We start from the raw sequence: 19885 nt of genomic DNA on the forward strand, positions 1-19885 counted from the left end.
ATCTAATGGGATTTGTCATGGAATTTGGCAAACTATGAGATTTATTTTGAAGAGCAAAGGGTCAAAGCAAGGCAAATTCTTGAAGAAGAATAAGATAGGAGGGTTTGCTTTTTCAAATACAAATATGAAACCATAGTAATTAAGGTAGTATAATATTTGTTCAGGGACAGACAATTTGGCTGGTCGAACAAAACAAGATTCCAGAAACAGACCCACACACATATAGAAAGTTGATTTGTGAGAAAGGAAGTATTCTGTACCCTTGAGAAAGAGAAGAGCAATTCAATAAGTGTGCTGAGACATTTACTATACCTGTCAGGATAGGATAGGTTATGATTAGGAAACAACCCTCGCATTTCAGTGGCATAAAAAAACAAAGTCTTACTCAGACTATATGTCCAACCTGAGTTGCTGGGAAGTGGATTGGATTCTAGTCTTTGTAGATGTCACTCAGGGTCACAGGTTGATGGAAGATTTAACTTTTTTTTGGCACTAACATCTCGACATAAGCCTTCAGGGTTCTCCATGCAGCAGAAAAACAAGGCTGGAGAGCTCAACACTGGCAATTACTATGTTCTTTCTTCCAGAAGTGACAACATCACTTTGATTTAGTTTACCATTGTGTAGAAAATAATTTCTTAAACTAAAATATAACACAAGTACATGTGCTAAAATTGTATATTCATATGCTTGTATACCTATGGATACTTCTGGTATACTTATGTGCCTACCTGTGGTGTATACCTATTATACACACACACACCCACACACACATATGCCAGCATGGGTATGATAAACACAAAATTCAGGATAGGTGTTAATTCATGGATGGAAGGCAGTGGTATGGGTAGGGACAAACCTTTCAGTAAATGCAAATTATTAGTAATATTCTTGTTCTTATTTTAGGTTAGTAAGTTAATAGGTATTAGTTTTATGATTATGCTTAATAACATAAAATATTAGTATATTAGTATTTTACATTAAACATTATATTAAATAATTATATATAGTAAAAAGTCAAAAATAATAAAGCTTAAAATTTACAAACAAAAAATGAAGGATGGACTGTGGATGTGGTAAGTAGCAAGGTAGGAAAGGCCCTGCATCAGAGATGGCAAGGAGGGTTCACATTTCCTCTTGAGGGGAATTCAGGGTCTGAGATAGCTGTGGAAAGGACGTGAAGGTGGGATTGGGGTGGGGGAAAGTGCTATGCTTGATTAGTGATGTCTGCATGGCATGGAGATGAGAGTGATAGACCTATGCAGCAGGCTTATCATTCCTGCTCTAAGTGATTTATTCAATGGAACAGGATTTTGTCCTTATTGAGGGCATGAGGAGGGCTCGAGCCTGTTGAAAACACAGAGCTGGATTTTTTTACTTTCCTTGGAAATCAGGGCCCTGAACAGCTTTACTAAAGCCAGTACGTTGGCAGTGGTTTTGTCTGCCAAGGGAGACAAATTAGTCACAGATAAGCATGTCCCATGAGAAATAGAAATTCATGGCCAGGAACCCATCTTCATTTGGGGCTTTCTCTGTGAAAACCTGGGACTCATGGGCTTCTATATCTCGGTCTCAAGCCCCTTGGTTTGCAGATTCCTCCCAACTCCATTAAGGGAAAATAAGAAGGCAAAAAAAGAAACCTTGGGAGAAGAGACAGAAAAGGAAGGGTAAGAAAAGGGAAAGGGAGTCAGATAGTGCAAGGGCAAAAATAAAAAAAGAAGGGGGAGGTAGTCTTGAAGTTTAAAAAAAATATATATAAAAAATAAAAAATAACTGACCTGGGAGAAGTGTATAGGAAAGGAGAGCGTGCAGAGGAATTATTGATTAGATCCCTTGGGGTGATATATATCAGCTCTTGATTAGGTGTGAAACGTTGACAGGCCTGAATTGCTTACAACTAATTAATGGCTGTGAGGGGCTTTGAAATCCTGGGATGAAAGCAAAAGGCTTTGTCTAGAAAAACAAATGGCATCCACGATTTAAACATTTTACTGTTTCTATGGACTCTAGATGCTAAACAGAAGAACCTGCCCTGTCCTTATCCTGGGACACTATTTGTAGATCACTCCTAAGGGTGGCGATTGCTTTCCTCTTCTGTCCTTATGTCTGTGCAAACTCCTAAGACTCCTGGGAAAACTCAGCTCTGTCTGCCTCATTGAGAAGCCAGGAGTCCTCGGCAGGCGGGGGCATTGAGGCCCCAACATCAGATCTCAATCTGTGGAGGATGTCTTATTTATTCTGGTTTTAATTTATTGTTTTTAGCTGTTATTGTTTCTAAGCTTAGATTCTCCCCTGTTCCAGTTGGAATACTACCTACTTCAGCCAGTGGAAAGTATTGTGGGCCTTAATGTAGCTCTGGCACTTTAGCTGGTGGGCGGAACATGCGCTGCCAATCCATTGCCAGGTTAATAGCCTGTGATCGCCTTTTCCAGAGAGCTTTTCCAGACCAATGGCTTAACTACCCGCTCTCCCTCCCAGTTCACTGGCAGGGTGGGTAAGTGCTGCTTTCTCCTCAAACTAGTGAACAGAGGCATCCCAGACCCAGCCAGGACTTTCATTTTCCTCTTGTTGTGGGTTGTGACTAACCCAAATAGCTACAGAACAATGTGGAGGGGGTTCCCCTCCATTTCAGCGCTCCCCTTTCTGCTTTTGTGCAGACCAATCTGAAAACAGCATCCTCAGGGAAATTCAGAGGTGAATTGATCTGCAGTTGAGGCAGGGCAAGGCAATGGGTTAGCTTTTATTTTCTGGAGGAAATTAGTGAGAACTACAGCTATTTTCACAAAGGGCACATACTAGGCAGGGAAATGCAGGTGTACACAATAAAGCAAGGATAAAAGGGAACCCTTTGCATGCGTTCCTGAATCCAAGTGAGAGAAGATCCTGATGAGGAAGAGACAGGCCAGTTGGGGGCCTATTCAGATGGTGGAGAACCTCACCCACACGTGGTGAAAACTGTACACATCTGTATGACTTTGCATACAACCAGGGAAATTGACACATCTCTGTGTAACTTCGCATGTACTTGCAGAAACTTCAACACAGTTGGAGAAACTGTGTAAACCTGGAGAACTCTGAGTGCAGTTGGGTAATCTCCACAGCCAAGAGCAGAAACACAGGGCTACTCAGCAAAGATGTACCAAGTGCTGCTCAACAAAGGCAAAGATGCTTTTTCACAAATGGCTGAAAGGAGGCACATGTCTGTGCGGATTATGAAAGAATCTGACACATCTATATTGCAGAATTCAAGACAGAGCCTCTCGAACTTTCTTGCACATTACTATCACCTGGGGAGGGTGTTTAACATGCAGGTGCTAGAATACCACTATGAACTACCAAAGCTGATCTTTCACTTTGGGGCCCAGAGAAGTGCATTTATAATACAACTCTTTCAGAGAAGCAAATGTGCAACAAGATTTGATGAACTAATTCAGGGAATGGTGTCAGTTTTGAGGACAATAACTTCTGTTTCCTCCGAGTGATTCTGAACTTGCTGAAAGGATCATGATGCTAAAATCAGAGAAAACTCTGTAGAGACTGTATCTCTGATATACCCTGCAGTTCATTTCGGGGGGGTCAGATTCCCTGGTCTCTCATCTGCTGATCTCCCCAAGCCCTCTCCCTAGGAAATGATCTCCTGGTGGACATAACAAAGGAAACCTCAAATCAAACGTTCATATAACTAGGCCATATTTGTTGGTTTACTCATTGTATTTTCCCACTAGACGTTGAGCTTATATTGTCACTGGCTGAAGGAAGTGCACTGTCTTCACCCCTGTCTCCATGATGCTTGGCAAATAATGTATTGGTTGGAATAGTCTGACTAGAGAGATTTAAGTAAAGAAGAATATAATATCCACAGAACAACCCTGTGCAGAGTCCACAAACCTTTTTTAACAGAAATTATTTCATTTCACTCTTACAACATCATTTGAAAATCTAAGGCTATTATTCTCATTTTATGTTAAACAAAGTTTAGCTCTAGCGTTGTTACCCCATGTTCCCATTATCTCTCAAGAGATAGGTCTGGGGTTTGATTCCTGGCCTGCTGGATGTCAATATTTACAATTGCTCACCATTAACTCTTCGAGTCACTGACACATCAATGAAAAAAATAACAAAACACTTCACTGTTGTTCATCTCCTTTTCATTTAGGAAGACAAAAAACAGAAGCAAGTTTGATTCAACCTTTCTTTAAAGCTTCCCTGGCATCTCAGGAGTGAGCTTCAGATATCATGGGGGGGGGGGGGAAACTGATCAACACAAATAGACATTTATCTTCCCAGCACGTCATACCATTTCATTTCATGCTCTACTAATAGGATGCCTCTATTCTGGGAATGAAAGATTTACAAAAATGAATATATAATTTAAAAATTGAATTTACAGTAACATCTAGCATTTGTTACCTTCCCAAAGTGCTTTTGCATACAGACTCTCATTTAGAGTATCCACTAAGTGGATTCAGATAATGCAGTTTGCCAATGCAAAAGCAAAGGGATGATTTTGTAAATATTCAAATACACTCAAGTTTCTGGAAAAAAGAAAAAAGAGTGACATGCTTACTCCTCAACTTGTGATTTCACCATTGAAAGCCTTCTATGTGCAGGCCCTATAATTTCCATAAGTCTCATTTAATTTTTGCAACTACTTGGTGACATAGGTATTCTTATGCAACCCTCAGGTCACCATCGCTGTGAGGTGTCAAACTTTAAGTAGATCTTACTCTGAGCTTCTAGGAAAACATGCTTTACTTAAGAGGCAGAGACCCCCATCACTCACCATCGGCATCTACACGAGCCTTACATGCACATTTAAGATGGAGTCATAAAACCAGCTATAAACAAGGGAGGAAAACACAAACAGAGCTTTCAATTCAGGGTCTTGTCAAGTGTCCACTTGCATTGGGTGGACGAATATCTTTCAAAAACACAACAAAGGGAATGGAAATGAATATATTGTGAGTCTTTTGTTCTAGGAAAGGTTAGTTAAGTTGTACTCAGAGAGGTTAGTTAAGTTGCCAAAGGTCACACGAGTATAAAATAGAAAATTTGAGACTAACACCTTGAGCTTCTCAGGTATATTCAAGGTATATTCCCATAAGCAAGAGCTGCCTCATGGTAAAGGATTTTTAATATATCAGGGTGCTAAATCTAATTAAATTGGACTTTAAGCAAATCCATTTCAGAGGAGGACTCTTAACAAATTATATGAAAGGGATAGTGCCAGCGAGAAAGCCCTGTTTGTTTTTTTATGCATGACTTACATAGAAAAGATACAATTACCAGGAGGTAAAAGAATAAAATGAGGTAAAAAGAATAAAAAGATCACCAGGCAGATCAATAAACAAGTAGCAGAAAGAGTAAAATGAAAAGAGAAAAACAGATCTTCATGCAGTATTTGTCTGTTATCACTGCTGTAATAAATTACTGGGAATGTAGTGGCGTAAAACAACACAAATGAATTAGCTTACAGTTCTGGAGGTCAGAAGTCTGGCATGGGTCCTAATGGGCTGAAATAAAGTTATCATCAGGGCTACATTCCTTCTCCAGGCTGTCCAGGAGAATCTCTTGCCTTGCCTTTCCCAGCTACTTGAGGCTGCCCACATTCCTTGGCTTGTGGCCACTTCCTCACTCTTTCAAGCTAACAACAGAGCATTTTTCTTTAAAGGCAGCCAAGAAAATTCTGTTTTTAGGGTTTTGTGATTAGGTTGGGCCCACCTGAATAAGCCAAAATAATGCACCTCATCTTAAGATTCTTAACTTAATCATATCTGCAGTGTCTCTCTTGTCATGTAAGGTGACATATTCAGTTTCTGGGGATTAAGGTGTAGACATCTTTGACAGTCCATTATTCTGCCTACCACTAACATAAACAGGACCTAGGGAAGACAGACAATGGGAATCAAAGGTACATTTGGACCCTGCAGAAGTGCACTAAAGAGTAATATGGAAAGATAAAGGGGCGGGTACGAGCAAGGACAGAATACACAGATACATTTATTAAGAACTCAAATGCGCCAGAGTAGTTGCAGATCCATTTTTTGTGAGTGGGGGAGTTGAGCTTAAGCACATTTTAAAAGCCCTCTGAGAAAGATACCATATCATTAATAAAATTTGCTAAAAATACTTTCCAAGGGCACTAAGGAGTCACTGTACTATGAGGGTCCCTGAACCTTAATTTAACCTTAATTTTCATGAGCATCATAGTAAAACCACCTCTGAGCCAGGAACTATAGGAGGCACTATGTAGGCGTCATTGTCACTTACCCTCTGCACAAGTCTGGGCAAGCTGATGCAGGACTTGATTTAGAAACTCTGTAAGTGATGGAGAAGGAATCCAGAGCCAGGCTGGGTGATGCTGCAGCACATCCATCACACTCTCCCTACTAAAAGTCAAATCCTAGACAGCTGCACCCCACTACTGAGCTTAGCTCTGTGATGTTCAAACCAAGCAATAATTCTCTGTGGGCCCTTCTGAATTTTACTGTTGTCTTGAAACGAATATCCAAGCAACATTCCTTATGGCAGGGGTGAGCAGGAGACAGAGGTGCAGAACACAGCTGAGGAAGTGGGAAGATAAAATCAAGGCCAAAGCTAGTTGAGGCTACCAGGAAGACCAGATGCCAGTACAGCCTGAACAGTTTAAACCACTCCATTTTTTTTTTTTTTAATTGAGGCAGTGTCTTCCTCTGTCACCCAGGGTGGAGTACAGTGGCGCAATCTTGGCTCACTGCAACCTCTGCCTCCCAGGTTCCACCATTGCCTCAGGCTCCCGAGTAGCTGGGATTACAGCCTCCCGCCACCATGCCAGACTATTTTTTTTTGTATTTTTAGTAGAGATGGGGTTTCACCATGTTGGCCAAGCTGTTCTCAAACTCCTGACCTCAAGTGATCTGCCCGCCTCAGCCTTCCAAAGTGCTGGGATTACAGGCATGAACCACCTTGCCTGGCTAGTCCAAATCATTCCTATTGGCCTTTTCATGTTGCCTGGAGCCTTTCTTCAAGATTTCTCCTTTTGTCTCCACTTCTTCCTACCCGTCATAAGGCCTATGAGCACATGGTATTTGTCCATCGCCACTCTGAAGCATGGACATTTTGAAATAACCCGATACATTATTAACTTAAAAAAAAAAATCAAACCTGACCCTGATGTTGAACTTCACCTTGCTGCCAAGTTTTACCCCAATCCTAAGTAATAATGTTTCTTGATTTGATCCTTACTGACGCTTCTGAAGCAGAATTAGGCTTCAGGATCAGGCAGAAGGGAGGCATGAGATGTGGTTGAGAGATCCAATTTTACAAATAATACAATTCATTTAACTCAGTATATCCAAAGTGTGAGCATTTTAACATATAATCATGATAATCATTGAGGTTTGGGATTTTTCATATGAAATCTTAGAAATCCAGTATGAATTTTAAACTTATAGCGTCTCTCAGAATTAACCACATTTCGAGTGACCAATAGCTGCATGCGGCTGGGGTCTCCTGTATTGAACAGCATCGATTTAGAGACTTGTAAGGTTCAGGGGTTTTGTGTGCTTTTTTGGTTTGTTTTGGTTTGGTCAAGAAGCAGGGAATGGTTTGATTTGGCTAGGAAGCAGGGAATGCCTTCTTATATCTCCTTTTCTCTTTTTGGTGGTTTTGGCAACCATTCCTGATCATTGTTTAGACGGATTAATTCATTAGGGTTCACAAAAGTGGTGATATTTTCTCGTCCTGCCTTCATTTACAATCTGTAACACTTCTCTAAACGGATATTTCTTATCCTCAACTATTTGGTTACTGAAATAAAAATTTTTGTCAAAAAAAGCAGAATATTGTTTAATCATTTTCCTTTATTTCAGTTTTCAAAAGACAGAAGCTATGCTTGCAGTTCTCTCAAATATACAGGGTGCATGTGAGGGCTGGGGAAGAGCCGAGGAGAAAAGGGGCAGTAGGGGGTGATTGGAGGCTCAGTGAGGATGGGATGGGCATAGGATGGAGGTGAGAGGTAGAGGAAGAGCTCAGTGAGGGGATCAGGGGTATGCTATGGGTCGAAGAGGACTGTTCCATGTACATCAGTGTTAAAGATGATGAGGAAAAAGTACTGTGCATTCACCATGGCTGAATAAATCAGGTATTTTCTCCATCTCACTCCAGGAAACAGAGAGCTCATTACCCTCCACTCCCCAAACTCACAACTAGCAGAAAGGAAGTAAACAGAGTTCACGCTTCAGGTTCACTCGAGGAGATTGTTTTGGATTGTCTCAAAGGGAAGGAATCTGGAGACTGGTGCTTAGAAGTGAGGATGGGAGGAACTGAAGCTTCAGTTTAAAGGACTGGTATGTGAATTAGGGAAAGTTTGGTAATGAGGGGTTTTCATGTGAGCAGGAGATCCATACCCTAACTGCACATGGTGTCCTGGATGGAGGATTTCAATGGGATGCAAGGAAACCTGGATACCCACAGCCTTGAGGGAAGTGGGCCAAACCCCTGTGTTGAGCCTGTGATCAGGGGGAGGACCCATGAGGGGCCAGAGGCCATAAGAGCATTCAGGCATAGCAGCCACCCCATGGATCAGGAGACTAAGGTTAACCATGGCAGACACATTTGATTAAGGACAAGGCCCTTCTCCCTTTTCCTAGGTGACCTCTAAGTGCTAGGATTGTTATTTTCCACAGTTATTAAGAGCAGAGATTCTAGAACAAGCCTTCTGGGTTCAAATGTCAGCTTCTGTGTGTACCCTGTGAGCTTGGACTGAAGACCTTTGTGCCTCAACATCTTCATCTATAAAATGGGTAAAAATGGTACCTCCTAGGGTAGTTGAGGTAAAAAGTGAGTTTGTAAAGATGAAACACTTAGATGGTGTCTGAACCACAGTGTGCTATGTGTTAACTATGTTTAACTGACTATAATTACATAGCTAAAATAATTATTATTACTTCATGACTTTGGGGAGATGAAAGGATCACTAAATATAATAGAGACTGATTTTTCACTTAACCATGTTAGAATCAGATTTAATTTGTAGGGTGAGAGGAGGAAGAGGAACAGAAAGAATAACTGTTGGGTACTAGGCTTAGTACCTTGGTGACAAAATAATCTGTTCGTCAAACCCCTGTAACATGAGTTACCTATATAACAAACCTGCACATGTACCCCTACATCTAAAATAAAAGATTTTTTTTTTTTTAGAAAGAAAGGTTAAAGAAAGAAAAAATAATAAATGTAATGCTTTTGTGTGCCTGGCTGCTGTGGATTAAATTCATAGTGCTACAACACATTACCCAGCAATATAATGCCATTTTATATATTTTTGCTTCCACATCAAAACTGCTGAATTAAAACTACTCCTTCAGAGCACTCTGAGCCATGCACCAAAGTGTCTCAGTGAGTCTTAAAGGGGCCATTCATCAGCATCCCAGGGCAAGATACATCCCTGATGTTCTGAAAATGTCTGTAAAAGAAGTATTTTGTGGAGGGAGGTAGTGAGGTTGGGATGGAGAGAGAGTGGGAGGATTTTATGTATAAAAATATGAAACGAGTAAGTGTGAAGCATATAGAATGTTAAAAAAAATAGTGCAGTTCTTTTAAGAATGGTTTCAAGCCCAGGAAGGATGCAGTGTGAGGGTGTGAGGGGAGTAAGCTCTAGGCTTTTCTATCATGGGGTTGAAGAGCAACACTGTGGGATGCAGAAATCACGACTCGGGAAGTGACTCCTAGTCACAGGGCCGCGCTCCTCTGTAACAGGGCCTCACAGCTGACTTTTACGAGATCTTGAGAGAATTCCATTTTTGACACTAGTTTTTAATAATATCTGGATAAAAGGGTAAAGGATCAAGACAGTGTCACAAGGGGGTATTAACAGCGATATTTTAAAAGGACAGAATGAAGGCCTTAACAAATGGAGGCAGTAGCCCTGTGATTCACAGGGATGGTGGTTCCCCCCCCAGGGGTTATGCAGGAAGATGAGAAAGCCAGGGGACAGTAGGATATAGACAGTGCCAACTCCATTTTCCCTGCCACTCCATTGCAGCCTCAGTTTGCCTCAGCTGGAGCCCATTTGGCTCAAAGCTAAGTGTCTCATTCACGGTCTCAGTTTGCTATTTGGAGCTTGGAATTGATGGATGATAATCAGTCCTGTTTGGGGTGAGTCTTAGGCATTGCTGGTAGACAAAGGTCCTGCTGGTTAAGTCCACAGATCTGGGAATCTGCCCCGTGTCGCTGTCTGGTAGGCTAGTCCTTTGTCACAGCTAGACCTTTGCAGGGGTTCTAACACCTTACCTAATCCTTTCCCACATTCTCCTTTGGCAGTGGCCTAGTCTCAATATTCTTGGCTATTGACTTTAATCAGGCTGGGAATACGATACTCACCTAGAAGCAAATGCCACTATCTAGTGGGCCTAGATCTCATGCTTTTCTTTATAGGAACCTGCCAAGCCCAAAAGGAGACACTTTTTAAATTACTGGCATGGCTGAAATAGCTCCAAGAGGCTCTCTCCAGCTGAATGATTCCGCCCCCGGGAACGCATCTTTGGTCCCTGCCCAACCTTCCACTTCAGATGGGATTCTTACTGGTTATCTGTTACTCTGGACTGGAAAATTTTGACCTTCTTTTGCTTTACGATCTTTCTAAAACCCAGGATGCAAAATCAGTTTTTTCTTCCACACTCCAGAGTCAAAGGGTCTTAAGACCTCACTCTACTTCATGCCTCTGACTCCTTTCCAACTACTAGGAAAGGATGTGGCATCTAATGAGCGTTTGCTGAGCAAATGAATGGATGAATTAATAATTGCATCTGTAGTTTAGGAAGGTTAGGGGAGTTGATGAGAAAATCCTTTGTTTAACAGGTTAAAAAAAAGATGACGCTTATATCAAAACTTAAAACATAATAATAAACAACAAAAATCCCATGATCAAAATTATTTCCAGACTTTGAGTTGGTCATATGCTACAGCCTTCTTCTGATATATCAAAGCCCTAAAAATTATGAAAAAATAGAACAATGGTTTTAACATCCCAGCAGTACCTCCTTTAGAATGAAGCGTGATCACAGCCCAAAGACCAACCTCCAGAATACTATAGCCAGCGACGCAGTCCTACCCTTCTTTCCCCGAACTCATGGTCCAGAATTCACTGTATCCTTTCTGCGAACTTGTTCTTTCTCCCATATCCCACACTTATATATGGGTGGATAAAGGCTTTGAAGAAAAATCCAGTGAGCTTTGAGACATCATTCAGGGAATCTTGGCCTTGCCTAGGAAAGAATATTGAGCTATGAAAAGAAAGGGGTGGTAAACCATAGGGAGAAAGTGTTCCCAGGTAAGTAGGAATACAGACTCTGGGATAAGAAAGAGCTTGACAGTGGGTCTGAGTGCAGGGAGTGGTCCTGGGAGAGGTTAAAGGAATACCTACAGGCCAGATCATGCAGAAACCTCAACCTGTTTCCATGAAGGGATTTTAGGCTAGGAGGAGAGGAGGCACGTATTTCTATGATTAAAAGCTCATCGCTGATGTTTAAAAAATGGATTGGACACAGCAGTGTGCAGTTGGAGAGAAGGATGTGTGGTTGCTCAGGCCAAGGGTGAATGAGATTGATAGCTGTGAAGATGCAGGTCAGTGAATAAATTGAGGGGAGGTATTTAGAAGGTAGAATGGACAGGATGATGAGAGGCAGGGGAAAATGTTCAGAGGTTGTGCAGTGGGGGCTGCTGGAGAAGATGGAGAAATCAAGCCAGAGGGGAAGACAGGGTAAGATCTCAGAGTATCTCACATGTCATGGTAAGAAGTTTGAACTTTATTCTGTAGGCAACAGGGAGCCATAGAAAGGTTTTAAGATTAGGAGTGATTTGCATATTGGAAAGGTCACTCTGACAGAGTACAGAGGATAGAGAGGAAGAAAAGAGAACGAGGGAGACCCATGAGGAGAGTGAGTTAGTTGTGTAAGTGTGGAATGACGAGTGTCTGAATTAAGGTGGTAGCATAAAAAATGGAGAGAAGGGGCTAAAGATAACTTTATTTTATTTTATTTTATGTTTGACAGAGTCTCACTCTGTAGCCCAGGCTGGAGTGCACTGGCACGGTCTCAGCTCACTGCAACCTCCACCTCTCAGGTTCAAGCGATTCTCCTGCCTCAGCCTCCCAAGTAGCTGGAACTACAGGCGCAAGCCATCCCACCAGCTAATTTTTGTATTTTTAGTAGAGACGGGATTTTGCCATGTTTGCCAGGCTGGTCTCGAACTGCTGACCTCAGGTGATCCACCCACCTTGGCCTCCCAAAGTGCTGGGATTACAGGTGTGAGCCACCGTGCTGGGCCAGAATACAACAATTTGAGGAAGATGGAATTGCATTTCCTGGGAAAGTGGATTGGACATGGCGGTGCCACCATGAAGTTTGATGGGGAGCCTGGAGAAGAGAGTTTGAGCAGGAGTAAATTCATTGATTCAAAAATTATGGACAAGGCACTGTGCTAGGCCATAGGAATATATGTTGAATAAGAAAAATGTTGTCTGCCCTTCTGGAACTTACAGTCTAGTGGAGGAGACAGAAATTAAGTAAACAAACACGTTCATTAATCATGAATTAGAAGAAGTCTGATGAAATAAAGTCATAGACATGCCATAAAAAATAGCAGGGTAAGGAAGTATGTGGCCTATTTTACACAGGGTGGTTGGAAAATGCTCCCAGAGGGGGTGATATTTAAGATAATAGCTGATGGATGAGAAATAGGAGGGTAAGTACATTGCAGGAAGAAAGAACAGCAAACACACAGGCATTGAAACTGGAACGTGCTTGACTTATTTGAGAAGCAGGAAGATCACTGTGGCTGCAGAAGATTGAATGAGGGGAGGGGGAATATGTGAGAGGTGGGCAAGGGTTAGATCATTCAAGGCTATACCCATCACACCACGGTGTATGGGGAAGTAGTGAGGTGTTATGCTCAGTTGCAAAACAAGCAGCTTACTGTCTCTTGTCTTATACCTAAACAGCTTCGATAATTAATTTTATTGGACAATCCCCAGCAGACATTCGATTTTGGGACCCCTGAAAAAAGATAATGAGCATTATAAAGATCATATTGAGTAGATACTTGGGACTCATTTATGAGAAAATCAAGAGTTTAGAAGCTGGGAATTCAGTAGCCCAGTCACTGAAAACCTGGGAGAAAAACCTGGGGGTGAAAGCAGACATGTACTCTCTAGGGTAGAAGCCTGTGCCCAGAGATCTGGGACACTGGGGTTTGAGTAGTACCAGCTGAAGCTAGATGCAATAATAATTCACCTGCAAACTGTTTGTATGTTCCTTGCTAGGGCCACACTGAGTTATAGATTCTAGGCTTTATCTGAATAAAGAAAAAGAGTAATGGTTCTTTATCTGAATAAAGAAAAAGAGAAAAGTCTGCACTTTGAATGGTTGTGTTGGTATTAGCAGTTTGCATCCAGAAGCAGACATCAAGCTAAAGGGTGGGATGCAAAATGTTTATCAGAAATCAACACATATGAAGGAAAAGAGGTTGAGAAGGAATAAACAGTGGGAGAAGTCAAACTACTAGAGAGAATTGACAACGCCAAGCCAATCCAGCAGAGAGCTCTGGAATGAGTACCAGCCCTGAGAGTGTAACACTGTGGATCCAAGTGGTCAAGCCTTTATTTTCCAATCTTGCTTAGTTACTGCATGTAGCTGCCTTGGCAAAAAGAGGGACCTTGGGCAAGATGTCTTGCTACAGGTGAGGTAGGCTCTGAAGAAGCAGACAACTGGATGCCCTCCACCCCCACTGACTGTATTTTCTGCAGCTAGACAGCATGTGTTTCCTTAAAGAGGTATGAGTGGGGCAATTTTGTGTCTACAGAAAACAAAAAAAGTGGATGATAAAAAACTTCATACAAGCCTTAGTAAGCTCTCTGAGCAATTTCTACATTCTTAAAATGAGGTATTGTAAAACTATGTTTAGACACGTATGTGAACAATCTCTAGCTGGTACTTGTTCCTGTTAGAGAAGCAATAGGCTTAGATTATTGAAATCACCTTGCAGCCAGTGTGATAAAATATAAAAATGGCCCCCAATGCAAAGTTTAATATTAATTCTTCCAAATTCCTAGTGAAGTGCCACAGAGCACTTCTCCACCAGCAAGGAAAGAGTGTAGTTGAACAAGGACAAGGGTTTTGAGCTTCTTGGTGCTCCTGAGGCTCCTGGGTACATGGAGGAGATGGAGATGATAGAGAAAAGATGTTACCTTTTCTTTCCTACGTTGGTAAAATGCTTACCAAGAAAATGGCTTAGTGGTAAGAGAATATAGTTTTTACAGCCTTAAGTTCTACAGTTCTAAGTAGGTGACAAGGTCCAAAAGTTAACGAAGATTTTGAGTGCATTCTTCTGGATGGCTAAATGTCAGCTTTCTCAATCTGGGACACTCACAATTGGAGTCCCATGAAATCCATCTTCCACTTAGTTATTTTGTTTTTACCCTTTGTTAATTTTTTTTTTCTAGCAGACCTCACATTTATATGGGCAAAGTTTGTATGGGTAGATGTTACTGGGAACACCTGCCCATATAGACACTTGTAAATTTCACATGGTCACAGCAGGTCAGCCCCACATTACTCACTGGCATTGATGTGACTCAGGTCTGCACTTTGTTGATTTTATTATCCTGTCAACCTTCCTTCTGATCCTTCTGCCAGGTTGGGTGTCTGGTGTAACAATAGATGTGGTAAAAATGAGTTGAGTGTGGAATTGTGTGGGTAATGCTTATGGTAATAAAAGGATGGGACGATTACAAGGGATGTGGGTGTTGTGTAATGGAAAACATTGTTGGAAGAATAGTCACTGATATTTCTGGAAAAACTGATGGGCAGAAGGTAGTCTTTGGAAATGCTGGACGCTTGCAGAGTCTTGTTAAAAATAATGCATTTTGTTTTTTCTTTTCTCCTCATATCCTTCAAGTACAGGGCATGAGATTGCAACTATTTCTACTGTACAGCTGTTGCGGAGTGATTGATATGAGTGACATCTGAACAATGATTTTTATTTAAAAATTTTCCCCAGTAAACATATTCAGAATACTTAGAAAGTTCAGAAAACTTTTAAAGTTGACAAAAAATTATTTTGAGTTTAAGAAGTTAGGGAGAGAACACAAGCTTAAAGGCAAGAAGACAACAGCAGCAGAAGCAAGCCAAATGGTTTCTTTGGCCGTTCTTTTTGCTGTGTGTTTGTTTTGCATATATTCAACGTTTATCTAATACTTCATAAACATAGAAAAATTTAAAAAGTATTAGAAAGTGATATTTCTCTCTAAAGGAGTATAGTATTAAAGAAGATGGTAAAAAAATAACTTAGAAAATGTTTGAATGCAGTGTTCCTAAAGTTGACAGCTTCATCTCTGCATGCAGTAGTAGAAGGGTGAAATGAAAAACCCGGGTAGGATTTGCAAGTGTCCTTTGGTTATGATCTTGACTGTTCCTCTGAGATCCAGTAAGCACCTAGAAGAATGTTAAGTGGAAGTGAAGTGAGTAAACCCAGTTCCTTGCCCAGCAGAGGGCCTTAGTGAGCATCTCACATTACTTCCCTGACTTCCCATCTGTAAAATGGGAGTATTGGGCTGCAGGGATCATATAAATTCCTTGTAGAGTTATCATTTGTGATTTCATGAGGCAGAATGAGCCTTTGGGGATGTTTTGGAGAGAGACCAAAATAGAGGAAGGAGAAAGGGCTTTGGAGCAGAGAGAACAGAACTATAGAACTTGATTAGAACCTTACCTCTACTTCTCACTGAGTAACTTGTGTTAGACTCTTGGATCTCAATCCGCCTCATCTTTAAAAGGGATAAAAGCACACCTACTTGAGAGAGTTGTCCATGAAATGCTACATATAGAGCAGCTGGCACGGTGCCTGCAGCCTAATGTAACAGTCACTTGATAAATGGTAGTCATGCCCAAAAGGACAGGCACAGCACTATTTTTTCATGATTCCTGCAGCTCCTCTGAATAACCCAAATACTGTATCAGTCTCTCTTTCTCAATCTCTCTCTCTCTTTCTCTCTCTCTCTCCCTCCCTCTCCTTTCCTCATTCTGAATTCTCATGCCTTCACACTGCGTCCTCTTCTACTTTAAAAATGCCATTGTCATGCCTTCCTTTTCTCCCCATGTGATAGATTGTTTCTGTGGAAGCTAAACATCGTATATGTTGGCTAAAGAGGTCATCTTTCTCAGACATTATTCAGAGTTAAGGTAGATATGATAGGAAGAAAGGTAGGAAGAACAATAGATAGATAAAAGATAAAAAGATCATTTGAAAGTAACAAAAAATACTCAAAGAGCTAGGGAATCCCAGATGCTAGTATATTCATTGGTAGGAACTTGAAGGTAAAAAATTATGTTTTCTCCTTCAAAGTGCATGGCGTAGGCGATCTCCCACTGTGTTCTTGCATTGTATGGTCTTCCTTCAACACAACAGAGATCAACTGACGACAAAAAATGCAGAAGGTAAAATTCTGGGAGGTACAGAAATAAAAGGGACCATGTCTGGGATAATTGAATTCCGAACCGCCCAACAACAGATTTCTCATGTGGAGCAGCTGAGGCCACTACTACAACTACAAACCAACAAGGCGCTCTTTTTTGTGCTAAGCGTACATAAGGGTTTAGAGTGAGTCCTGCTGCCTCTGGCCCAGGTGCCAATATGCGGGCTCATCTCTGACCCTTTCTATGACACCTTTTATTTTGACCCAGACCCTGCAGTTGGGTTTCCAAACATGTTTTCTGGTCAGCATTTCACTTTTCCTCTGAGATTCTGAGGCCAGACCTACTTAACCTCCTCCCGCCTCTCTGCCTGGTTCTTTCTAACTCTTTCCCAGAGAATCTGCATATGTTTCTTTAGGCCTGAAACCATAGAATGATATCCTGGTGTCATGGATCTTTCCCCTATGAATACTGAATTGTTCCCCAGCTAACTACAATTATGTATATCTACCTATATCCTTCTTGACTTTTCTCTTCCATAGATTTGACCTTCTCTTTCAGTTCATGCAAATCTGAACTGAGACTGAGTTTATTAGACTGAATTTATTATTTCCATTGTAAATTAATACACAGTAAATTATTGGCTATGTTCTTCTTTAAATGAAGATCCTTCAGTGTTCTAGAGAGGTAGTATATTGAGTTGGAGATAGCCTAGGACTATAAAGTTTAGGTTTCGACCCTAACACCAATATTTAGGAAGAGTATGATTTGTTCTCTTCTATATAAAGTATGTACATGTAACTTCACTATACACTTCTCTTGGTTGTGTATTAGTCATTTCATTTTTGCCAGTTTAATGTTTCCTCATTGGTGGCCATCAAAGATGAGCATTTTAAAAATCTTTCTTTTTAAACAGAATCACCTATTGAATGATTTGTCTGTTCAACCTTTTTCTCCTGCCTGTTATGCCCCAATTTGTGGTTTAGATCAGTTTCTCATGATGCAGTAATTGTGCCTGGTGTTTAAAATGTGAGCCATTCTATACAAAGCCTATGTCAAGTGCTGAACCTTGTAATAATAGTGCATTCTCACTGAGGTTAAGTCAGAACTATGAACATGTTTTCCTCCTCAAGAATCTTGAGCTCATTTTGGGGAATGGAATATAACATATACGGAAGTGGGTTTTTTTCTCTGTTAAATGGAAAAATTTGTCACCAATGTGAAAAGCATGACCTCCCACCCCTCACTCACACCAGGTTAAACAATTTCAGGACTTTCCATAACAAGTTTGGCTCATGTATCACACAATGTCAAGAACCCGAGGTTCACTGATCACTTTCTTTTACATCATCATCAATCATTTTAGGTTTTAATGCATTCTCTGATGAAATAACTGATTACTTGGCTCAATATTTCTTTTGACTTATATAAACATTTTATTACTTGCTCTTAGCTTATGAGGCTGGAAATTTAGTTTGTGTGTTTGTGTATGGGATGATTCTTGGCATAGATTGATTAAGGGATCATTCAATACTCTGTATCAAGAATGTATACTAAGGTGCATAGTGTTTGGTGTCCAAATCTCATATTTGTACCCCACAGGTTGTGTGACTTGAAGTAAGTAGAAAAATCTTCTGGTCAATTTTTTTAAATCTGTAATTTAAGGGTATTGATATCTGCTTCATAAATATCTTGTTAGGACGGAATGAGCTAATGCACACAAAAAGCCTAATAAAGTATCTAGCACATGTTCAACAAATGTGATATTTTTCTTATGCACCCACCGCCCCCCCTCAACCTTTTTTTCTGAGTCAGTGCATTTTGAGTGAATTTTTGTTAGTGGCCTATTCAAATTGTGTTGCACCAAAATTCATTTGAGAGAAGGTTGCTGCTTTCAAAACAGGTAGAAAACTCAATGGATCTTCGAATCATAGTCATCCCTGCTCAGGAGTAGAAGTATTTATAGGGAGACCACTTTATTGACTAGTTTTATGTGTTCTATATAATTAGCCAAGAGTAATGTGCACATTGTCTTTTTCATACCATTGATTTGTGTTATCCTTAAACCTGAGAAGACACTATATTCTTTAGGAGAATAATAGATTAAACTGTATTCTAAAACCAGTTTTCCTTATTTTTAAACTAACACTTTTATTTACTAAATTATTTTTATCTATTAAAAGTGCCCTTTTAGTATTATTTAGATGTAGGGTTTTGCCATATATCGTACCTGTACACATATAAAAAGGCAAATAATAACACATAGTAAATTGATTAATGTGTCTTAAAATTTTAAACACTTCAATCTGAATCTTGTTGCATTATTCTTTGACTCAGAGTTTCCATTGCCCAGATTTTGTCCCCAAACAATATCGTTCTCTAGCCTTTCAAGTGCTTTGGTGAAAAAAATTTTTTTTTCAAGAGGGCTCAACTTTTTCTTCTGGGATTTTCCTTCAAGGCACTGATGCTCACTCTGAAAATTTTGATGGTTGTGCATAGGCAATAAACAGTATATCCATTTGCTGCCTGAATTCCTTGCACATCTGAATTCAAAGGTGCTTAATGTGAAACAAACAACCACACACAACAATTGTATCTTAAGGTCAATAAAATACAGTAATGATCAATACAGTTATGTTGAATTAATGGAAGATTGATGATACACCTATTTTGAAGCCCAAATCCCAGATTCTTCCATAGGGTACCAGAATTACATTTACATTTACAGCATCCCAAATACCATGTGTCATAAAGATGGGAGGGCTTGGAAATATCCAGGATTGTGCTTCTTTACACATAATTGAATAGACTTCAGCCTCCTCTCCCGCAGCCCCAAGCAACAGCTAACTCCGTGCTAATAACAGATAATGTGCTGTGACTCCTCATTGCCAGCAGTCTTCAGTGGCCTCTAGAGAGGGTAGAAGAGAGCAAAATATTTAATTTTGTTTAATATCTGACCTTTAGAGTGAAAGATTTTGAAATGCTGGGAAGATACTGGTGAATTTGAACCTTTCACTGATGACTTTTCTGATATAGGAAAATCCCCTGCAGGAGACATCAAATGAGGATGCAAATGTCTCCTTGCTTTAGAGGTTGAAGGACTCTGATGGACCTCTCTAGAATATCAGACATCACAGCAAAGAGCAAATGCCTTCAGATATTTTTAATATATTTAGCGGTAGCAAAGTTGGGCAAATCACAACGTGCATGTTCTGATAACATTAGAACTTTATTACCTAGTAATAATGGCAATGAAAATTACAAGATAGGCCCCTATGTGCCAGGCACTATACTAATTCCTCTGCACGTGTTAATTTACTCTATGCAACATATTTTTGTTATGGGAACTAGCTAAAGATCACACCCAGCTCTCTCGAAACCATTCTACTGATAATGATTCAATTTTATACAACTGATGGTTTTCGATCCACTTTTAAAAA

This window comes from Mandrillus leucophaeus, unplaced genomic scaffold, assembly GCF_000951045.1.
Source record: "Mandrillus leucophaeus isolate KB7577 unplaced genomic scaffold, Mleu.le_1.0 Scaffold150, whole genome shotgun sequence".
NCBI lineage: Eukaryota > Metazoa > Chordata > Mammalia > Primates > Cercopithecidae > Mandrillus > Mandrillus leucophaeus.